A 9948-nucleotide genomic window follows, 5' to 3' on the forward strand; every position below is an offset into this window, starting at 1 on the left:
ATCTGGCCGGTCATAATAATCTGGCCACTCAGTGCATATATAGTCAAGCCCCAGCAACAGTCTACACAGGAACCCAGGCTTTTAAACTTGACCTGCCCCCTCCGTACACTTACTTCCCCAGCCTCGGCCCTCATGTGGCCCATTCGGATCTGTAACCCTTTGCCCATGCCCATCTTTCCTCTCGGCAGCTGTTTCTCTCTCCCCACATCCCGCAAAGAACTGGTGTCTCCATCCCTCAAACCCCTCTTGGGCCCTGTGTTCTCTCTGCTCCTGCAGTTCTTATGCATATGCTTGCTGACACATCTTTCTTATCAAATTCCCCAGTGGAAGGAGAAGTGTCGGTATTACCAGTGCCTGGCACTTAGAGGTGACCTTGGCAGACACTCTTGGTGCCCTGCCCTCGGCCCTTTGCATTTCCTTTTCCCACAGAGGCTGCAGGCTTCCTGCCTGCAAGGACCCGTGATTGTCCTCCTGTGGCTTTCTCTGGCCATGGGAGCATGTCCGGGATGTGCACGGGGCAGGGCGGAGGTGCCGGGGACTTAGCACTGTAGGGAGCACTGGAGAATAGGTTACAATTAAAGGACACGTTAAATAAGGGTGGGCACTGAAGGACTCATAGCCCAGCTTCCGCACCCCTCGGCCGTAACACTCAGGCGTTTTTCGCCCTCTCCCCGAGATCCCTGCTGTGAACGTGTCTCAGTTGTTGTGTCAGTGGTAACTGCTTGTGAACACAGCCTTCCCCCATGTCACCTCCCCACTCCTTTCTAGGGACTTCCTGGAATCACCTCCCAAGTAAACCATTGCACCCAAATCTTCTGCGGGACCCCAGCTAAGACAGTGCCTTAAGAAATGTTTGATGACTGACTAAACAATTGTAATACAATGAATATAAGCTTTCCATAAACAGTAAGCGAGTAACCCAAGGCAGCTTATAGCCAACAGTCAGTAGTTCCTAAGCCTTTGTAAGTCAGAGAAGGTGCCCAGGGCAGATGGCAAGAAATGAAACTAACACTCAGTGGGCATCTACTGTGTCCCAGGCTCCCTTCCATGGGTGTGTGTGTGTGTGTGTGTGTGTGTGTGTGTGTGTGTGTTCTCTTCTCATTGAAATGTCTCAACAACTCACGGTAGGTGCTATTTATAATCCTGCTTCACAAATGAATTAAACTGGGGCACAGAAAGGTGAAGCCCCAAACTTCACAGCTGCAGGTGGAGGAGCTGGGAGTCAGCTCCAGGCTGTCAGCTGGGTTCTGAACCCCTGGGGCTTGTTGAGGGGGTGAGATTTGATCTGGGTCTTGAATGTGTGCAAGGGGTTGGGAAGGACATTCCAGGAGGCAAGTCAGCAGGAGCAACGGCAAGGAGACGAGAATGCACAGGCACTGCTTGGGGTCAGACACCTTTGGGGGCCAAGGGGAGGGAGGGAGTCTTTATTTGCTGGAAGGATCTCATTTCCTCCCCCTTTCCCTGCCCCCGCCCCCCAGATTATTTTCAACACCAGAGGATGTGGGGAAGGCTGAAGGGCCAGAGCTGGAATCAGAAACCTTTGAGGATCTGGCTGCAGTGCAGCAGCAGATGCTCTCTGTAGCTGTACTTATTGGTACTCAGAGTTTGTGAGCGTCTCAAACACACCCTGGAAGGTAGATGCAAAATCACAGGATCCGGAGCCTCATATCCAAGGTTGAAAACTCAAATGCCTGCAAGAACCAGGGTGCCCAGGGGAACACCCGGGGGTAAGATGGCAAATGGACGGCCCTGTGTCTTGCCTGGAGGAGGCAGGCAGCGCCCAGCTGCACCCCATCATTGCCTGGTGGGAGTGGAGGCTCAGCGTGGCTGGTTTCTCCCTTCTGTGACAAAGGAGAGGCCACCAATCCCATTTTTAAAAGGTGAAACACCTCACGTTTTAAATGTTGACAATAAATTAATATTTTAAAAGCACTTTGCAGGTGACATTGAGGAGGTCAAACAAAATGTGTTAGTGGGGCTCACAAGCCCCATATTAAGGTCCACCATGGTAGACAATAGGATATTATACCTGGAGGACTGACTCCTGGATGCAGAATCTTAGCTTCAGAATCATTAGTATTACAGATTCTTAGACTTAGAGCTATCTCTTAGATATGCCACTGGGCACACGGAATCATTTGAATATGAGGCATGGAATTTTAGCCGTTCTATAGAATCATATAACCAGAATCATGATTGTTTCTCTTTTTAGTCTGAATCTTTACTCATTAACCTCTAAAATATTAAATCAAGCATTATTGGTATCCGATGCCTTCTACATCAAGTATCTGGCCTTTAAGAAACACTAGTTGAATAAATATACTTGCTAAATCTCTGCTGGAATGAAGTCCCCTGTCTCCAAGATATTCTTCTTCATGTCTTCCAAGAATATTTTTTTATTGAGCACCTGATATGGGCATTAGTCAAACAAGAGAGACCCCATGCCTGCTATAGTGCAACTTACCCTCTTGTGCAGGTGGGCTGGCAGTAACAGGATTATTTTAGACAGTGATCATTTCTAAGGAGAAATGGAACAGTAAAATTACAGAACGTGCCATGTTGGGGTGAAAAGATGGGGCACCTTAGTCAGGTGTTCACTGTGGAGGTGACCTTTGGGAGGAGACCCAAATGATGAGGACTCAACCATGGGAAGATCTGGGAAAGAGAGTTCCAGGCAGGATGAAGAGCAGGTGCAAAGGGCCTGAGTTAGGGACAAGCTTGTGTGATTAAAGTGTAGTAAGAACACTGGTGTGGCTGCAGTACAGCGAGTGGGAGGAAGAATGGGAGATGAGAAATTATTCATTTCAAATAAATAATGAGAAACGTTCGGTACACCTGTGTTTAACCTGCTGCCCCCGCCCCCTTTCCCATCTTACATAAGTGCTTGCTAAGTGTTTTTGGATGTAAGAAACCAGGTCACAGAGAATGAGGTGGGGGTTAGCACTGTACTTGTCCACAGCATCATGCAAGGGTCCACTGTTGTATTTCCTCCGTGCTTTTGCAAGCACCCTCTTCTACACTTAGACCACTTGCTTATCACGGCTGCCTTGTGACATCCCCTCTTCCCTGGTCCTGCAGCATTGGGGTCCTGTGTCTCCATCAGGGTGTGTGAAAGCTGTCACAGCCTCTGCGCTTGCTATCTCCATGGTACCCAGGCAGGGGGACAATCTAATTAGGCTATTTTCAGCATCCAAGAGGGAGGGGGAATGAGGGAGAGAGGGAGAAGGGGGCCTGCCTTTCTAGCTGCCTGTCTCTCTCTCTCTCCCTCTCTGAAGTTATTATTGATTAAGCAGTCAGGGGCCAAGGAGGCAGGACCTTTCCACGCTCCGTGCTGGGATCAGAGGAGGCTTTCTGGCAATGCCGTGGGACCCCAAAGCTGGCAGGCTGCCAGGCGCCTGGTGCTAATGAGCTCTGAAGCCTACAGCTTTGACCAGAAACACGTTCCCTGCAGGCCGTTTGTCCTCTGCTGGGACTGGCTGCCACCAGCTCCCTCTGGACTGATGGGCCCAGAGACAAGGACTGGCAGCTCTTTGTTTCTTAGCCTGAGGCTTGTGTTGGCCTTCAAGGTTTTTGGCTGTGATATTCGGAGCCTTGGAAGGAAGCTGGCTTTCATTTGCCTGGAGCACAAGTGGCCAGTGGCTCCTAGAAGTGACTCACGGGCTGTGGAGTCAATGGAAACCCACTCAACTTTACTTCCCCAGCCTCGGCCCTCATGTGGCCCATTCGGATCTGTAACCCTTTGCCCATGCCCATCTTTCCTCTCGGCAGCTGTTTCTCTCTCCCCACATCCCGCAAAGAACTGGTGTCTCCATCCCTCAAACCCCTCTTGGGCCCTGTGTTCTCTCTGCTCCTGCAGTTCTTATGCATATGCTTGCTGACACATCTTTCTTATCAAATTCCCCAGTGGAAGGAGAAGTGTCGGTATTACCAGTGCCTGGCACTTAGAGGTGACCTTGGCAGACACTCTTGGTGCCCTGCCCTCGGCCCTTTGCATTTCCTTTTCCCACAGAGGCTGCAGGCTTCCTGCCTGCAAGGACCCGTGATTGTCCTCCTGTGGCTTTCTCTGGCCATGGGAGCGTGTCCGGGATGTGCACGGGGCAGGGCGGAGGTGCCTGGGACTTAGCACTGTAGGGAGCACTGGGGAATAAGTTATAATTAAAGGACGTGTTAAATAAGGGTGGGCACTGAAGGATTCATAGCCCAGCTTCCGTACCCCTTGGCCCTAACACTCAGACGTTTTTCGCCCTCTCCCCGAGATCCCCGTTGTGAACGTGTCCCAGTTGTTGTGTCAGTGGTAACTGCTTGTGAACACAGCCTTCCCCCATGTCACCTCCCCACTCCTTTCTAGGGACTTCCTGGAATCACCTCCCAAGTAAACCATTGCACCCAAATCTTCTGCGGGACCCCAGCTAAGACAGTGCCTTAAGAAATGTTTGATGACTGACTAAACAATTGTAATACAATGAATATAAGCTTTCCATAAACAGTAAGCGAGTAACTCAAGGCAGCTTATAGCCAACAATCAGTAGTTCCTAAGCCTTTGTAAGTCAGAGACGGTGCCCAGGGCAGATGGCAAGAAATGAAACCAATACTCAGTGGGCATCTACTGTGTCCCAGGCTCCCTTCCATGGGTGTGTGTGTGTGTGTGTGTGTGTGTGTGTTCTCTTCTCATTGAAATGTCTCAACAACTCACGGTAGGTGCTATTTATAATCCTGCTTCACAAATGAATTAAACTGGGGCACAGAAAGGTGAAGCCCCAAACTTCACAGCTGCAGGTGGAGGAGCTGGGAGTCAGCTCCAGGCTGTCAGCTGGGTTCTGAACCCCTGGGGCTTGTTGAGGGGGTGAGATTTGATCTGGGTCTTGAATGTGTGCAAGGGGTTGGGAAGGACATTCCAGGAGGCAAGTCAGCAGGAGCAACGGCAAGGAGACGAGAATGCACAGGCCCTGCTTGGGGTCAGACACCTTTGGGGGCCAAGGGGAGGGAGGGAGTCTTTATTTGCTGGAAGGATCTCATTTCCTCCCCCTTTCCCTGCCCTCGCCCCCCAGATTATTTTCAACACCAGAGGATGTGGGGAAGGCTGAAGGGCCAGAGCTGGAATCAGAAACCTTTGAGGATCTGGCTGCAGTGCAGCAGCAGATGCTCTCTGTAGCTGTACTTATTGGTACTCAGAGTTTGTGAGCGTCTCAAACACACCCTGGAAGGTAGATGCAAAATCACAGGATCCGGAGCCTCATATCCAAGGTTGAAAACTCAAATGCCTGCAAGAACCAGGGTGCCCAGGGGAACACCCGGGGGTAAGATGGCAAATGGACGGCCCTATGTCTTGCCTGGAGGAGGCAGGCAGCACCCAGCTGCACCCCATCATTGCCTGGTGGGAGTGGAGGCTCAGCGTGGCTGGTTTCTCCCTTCTGTGACAAAGGAGAGGCCACCAATCCCATTTTTAAAAGGTGAAACACCTCACGTTTTAAATGTTGACAATAAATTAATATTTTAAAAGCACTTTGCAGGTGACATTGAGGAGGTCAAACAAAATGTGTTAGTGGGGCTCACAAGCCCCATATTAAGGTCCACCATGGTAGACAATAGGATATTATACCTGGAGGACTGACTCCTGGACGCAGAATCTTAGCTTCAGAATCATTAGTATTACAGATTCTTAGACTTAGAGCTATCTCTTAGATATGCCACTGGGCACACGGAATCATTTGAATATGAGGCATGGAATTTTAGCCGTTCTATAGAATCATATAACCAGAATCATGATTGTTTCTCTTTTTAGTCTGAATCTTTACTCATTAACCTCTAAAATATTAAATCAAGCATTATTGGTATCCGATGCCTTCTACATCAAGTATCTGGCCTTTAAGAAACACTAGTTGAATAAATATACTTGCTAAATCTCTGCTGGAATGTAGTCCCCTGTCTCCAAGATATTCTTCTTCATGTCTTCCAAGAATATTTTTTTATTGAGCACCTGATATGGGCATCAGTTAAACAAGAGAGACCCCATGCCTGCTATAGTGCAACTTACCCTCTTGTGCAGGTGGGCTGGCAGTAACAGGATTATTTTAGACAGTGATCATTTCTAAGGAGAAATGGGACAGTAAAATTACAGAAAGTGCCATGTTGGGGTGAAAAGATGGGGCACCTTAGACAGGTGTTCACTGTGGAGGTGACCTTTGGGAGGAGACCCAAATGATGAGGACTCAACCATGGGAAGATCGGGGAAAGAGAGTTCCAGGCAGGATGAAGAGCAGGTGCAAAGGGCCTGAGCTAGGGACAAGCTTGTGTGATTAAAGTGTAGTAAGAACACTGGTGTGGCTGCAGTACAGCGAGTGGGAGGAAGAATGGGAGATGAGAAATTATTCATTTCAAATAAATAATGAGAAACGTTCGGTACACCTGTGTTTAACCTGCTGCCCCCGCCCCCTTTCCCATCTTACATAAGTGCTTGCTAAGTGTTTTTGGATGTAAGAAACCAGGTCACAGAGAATGAGGTGGGGGTTAGCACTGTACTTGTCCACAGCATCATGCAAGGGTCCACTGTTGTATTTCCTCCGTGCTTTTGCAAGCATCCTCTTCTACACTTAGACCACTTGCTTATCACGGCTGCCTTGTGACATCCCCTCTTCCCTGGTCCTGCAGTATTGGGGTCCTGTGTCTCCATCAGGGTGTGTGAAAGCTGTCACAGCCTCTGCGCTTGCTATCTCCATGGTACCCAGGCAGGGGGACAATCTAATTAGGCTATTTTCAGCATCCAAGAGGGAGGGGGAATGAGGGAGAGAGGGAGAAGGGGGCCTGCCTTTCTAGCTGCCTGTCTCTCTCTTTCTCCCTCTCTGAAGTTATTATTGATTAAGCAGTCAGGGGCCAAGGAGGCAGGACCTTTCCACGCTCCGTGCTGGGATCAGAGGAGGCTTTCTGGCAATGCCGTGGGACCCCAAAGCTGGCAGGCTGCCAGGCGCCTGGTGCTAATGAGCTCTGAAGCCTACAGCTTTGACCAGAAACACGTTCCCTGCAGGCCGTTTGTCCTCTGCTGGGACTGGCTGCCACCAGCTCCCTCTGGACTGATGGGCCCAGAGACAAGGACTGGCAGCTCTTTGTTTCTTAGCCTGAGGCTTGTGTTGGCCTTCAAGGTTTTTGGCTGTGATATTCGGAGCCTTGGAAGGAAGCTGGCTTTCATTTGCCTGGAGCACAAGTGGCCAGTGGCTCCTAGAAGTGACTCACGGGCTGTGGAGTCAATGGAAACCCACTCAACTTTATGTTCCAAATGGCCAGGGATCACATCCGGTTTGCTCACCCCATGACCCAGCATCGAGGATTTATTAGGTGCTAAACGTTTATTCACCAGACATTCTGCTATGAGCCTGTCAAAACGCTGGCTCTAAAGGACTTCCTTCTTTAAGGCACCGCCTTTCACATCACCTCAATTGCTTCTGCTTTGTTCAGACTCTGCCCAGGTCGGCTGGATTTAGATGCTGATGTGGTCAAATCAGGTTGGGAAATAATTGATACCTTTCAAGTCCTCACTATAGGTAGGAACTGTGCCAGGTGAACCACATGCATTATCTCATTTAATCCTCATAACAACCCAATGAAGGAGATGTTTTTATTGTCCCCATTTCATGGGTGATGAAACTGAGGCGCAGAGTGGTTCAAGGAACATGTCCAAGGTGACATAGCTGGTGTCAGGTTTGGAGTTAAAACCCAGGATTGCCTGACTCCAGAGCGAGCCTCCCAAGGTAATAAATTTAAGTAGGATTTCTGGCTTCAAAATCCAGAGGAGTCTTTAACAGGCTAATAGGAGTTATGAGTCAAAGAAGGGGCATTTCCCAAAATCCTTTGATCCTTGCTTTTTATTTTCTGGGCACACTTGTTAACATCTTCTGACAGCAGTTAGGGAACGGCTGTTCGGAGGTAATTAAACAGAGCAAGTGATAATGTCCTTAATTAATCCAATTCACTCTCTTTCATTTGTGCTTATTTCCTTCTATTGGCAATCGCTCCAACAGGAGGTCTTTAACAATCAAATCCCCGGTTATTCCTTCCGACTCCAGAAAAAGCTTCAACACCGAAAAGGGCATTTTCAAAGAGAATCTGATCTTGGGTTACTGATTTGCACCAATCTGAGATGCTGTTGTCTGTCACAGCAGAGGCCTGGCATGCATTCTGAACCAGAGTTAAGGCTGGTGCATGGGCTTGTGTGCGTGCAGCCCCTCTCCCCCGACCCCCCTCCTACTCATTTACTATGATGAATCAGATCTTTGCCCTTTTGTTTAAATATTAGGGAGTCACAGGACTTCAAAGACATCCCTCTGCTATGTTTCCATTGCTGTATTCCAGTCACCCATGACTTACTAACTCGGTGTGTGAAAATGCCTCGCAGGTGGGGGCCTCGCCTATCTGCCGGCTCTTTCTCTCCTTCAGTGTCAAGCAGAAGTGCTCAACAGATGACTGGTTGGTGGATCTTCTGCATTTGTCAGCATTGCTATTGTCCTCCTCCCCACAGCTACCATTTATTAATTGTCTTCCATGTGGAGACATGGGTTTTCATGCTGTAGAGCCAGGAGTCAGCACAGATCACGGGCCAAGTTCAACTGGCTGCCTACTTTTGTAAGTCAAGTGTTATTGAACACAGTCACCGCCATTCCTGTATGTATTGTCTGTGGCTGCTTTAGTGCTGCAATGGAGAGGTGAGTAGTTGGGTTGGAGACTATATGACCCTGAAAAGCCTAAAATACTTACTATCTGGTCCTTTCCCGAAAAGGTTTGCTGACCCTTGCTTTATAAACACACACAAGGTCTTTTAATGCGCGTGTCAACCTTGAAAGGCAATGTGCCCATTTCACAGATGAGAAGATCGAGGTTCGAGGAGGTTAAACAGTTTGCCCAACTGATAAGTGGTAGATGCAGGGTTTGGACTCAGGTCAGCATCCAGAGCCAACACTCTTTACTTTGTTCTATGCTCCCCAATTTACTGCAGAAAATTGAGAACAGGCTGAATGTTTTCATCTTATTTTTGAACCAAGTCTTCTGAACATCCTGGGTTGATTCCATTGGGGGTTGCTAGGGCACTGCCGACCTAAAATTGCCTAAGAAAGCAGGCAGGATGCCTGGGGAGTTTGTAGCTGGAGGGGACCGTTGCTCTCCACATGGGTACACAGATTCCCTCCTGGAGATCAAAGGTGCCTGAGCAGCCGATTCATCAACACCTTTGAAGTCTGGAGCCAATTTGACAAAGACAAATTAATTTCTTTAACTTCTCAGCTGCTGGTGGTTTCAACACTCTGGTTCTTTCAGCTGGAGAGTCTTCTCTGCCTTTCCTTACACCACCAATCCCTGGACTGTCTGAATCTTTGGTGACTTACCTACGCAGGGGAGGAGGGCGATGGGGGAGGAGGCTCAGTTCACAAGCCTGTGTCCATGTAGTGGTTGTGTCAAGGGTGGTGGTGAGGGCAGTAGGTATTTTCATCTCTGGAAGGAAGATTCAGTTGCACTAGCCTCCCAGTTGTAGCATTTTTTTTCCATTTCCATTTATGTTAGGCACATCTTGCAAGGCTAATAACCAAATCCAAACTTGGCACTTTTCATTTGATTGTTTGATTGATTGATTGGACCTATATCTTTATATGGAAAGTATTGCATAAACATGGCATTATAAATGAAAAGATTGGGCTTTGTGGAAAAGCATAAAGTGACATGAAATCAAGGGACACGTTGGAAAACCAGGGACACGTCTTTTTAGGTAATTTAAGGTATTCCTCAGGGACATTTAAAAGCACAGTCCCCAAGAGTGGCAATTTGATCTAGTGAGCAGCCCATAGTAATAGGAATTTTATTTTATTTTTTTTAAAATATATTTTATTGATTTTTTACAGAGAGGAAGGGAGAGAGATAGAGAGTTAGAAACATCGATGAGAGAGAAACATCGATTAGCTGCCTCCTGCA

Source organism: Myotis brandtii, unplaced genomic scaffold (assembly GCF_000412655.1).
Source record: "Myotis brandtii unplaced genomic scaffold, ASM41265v1 scaffold363, whole genome shotgun sequence".
In the NCBI taxonomy this organism is placed as follows: domain Eukaryota; kingdom Metazoa; phylum Chordata; class Mammalia; order Chiroptera; family Vespertilionidae; genus Myotis; species Myotis brandtii.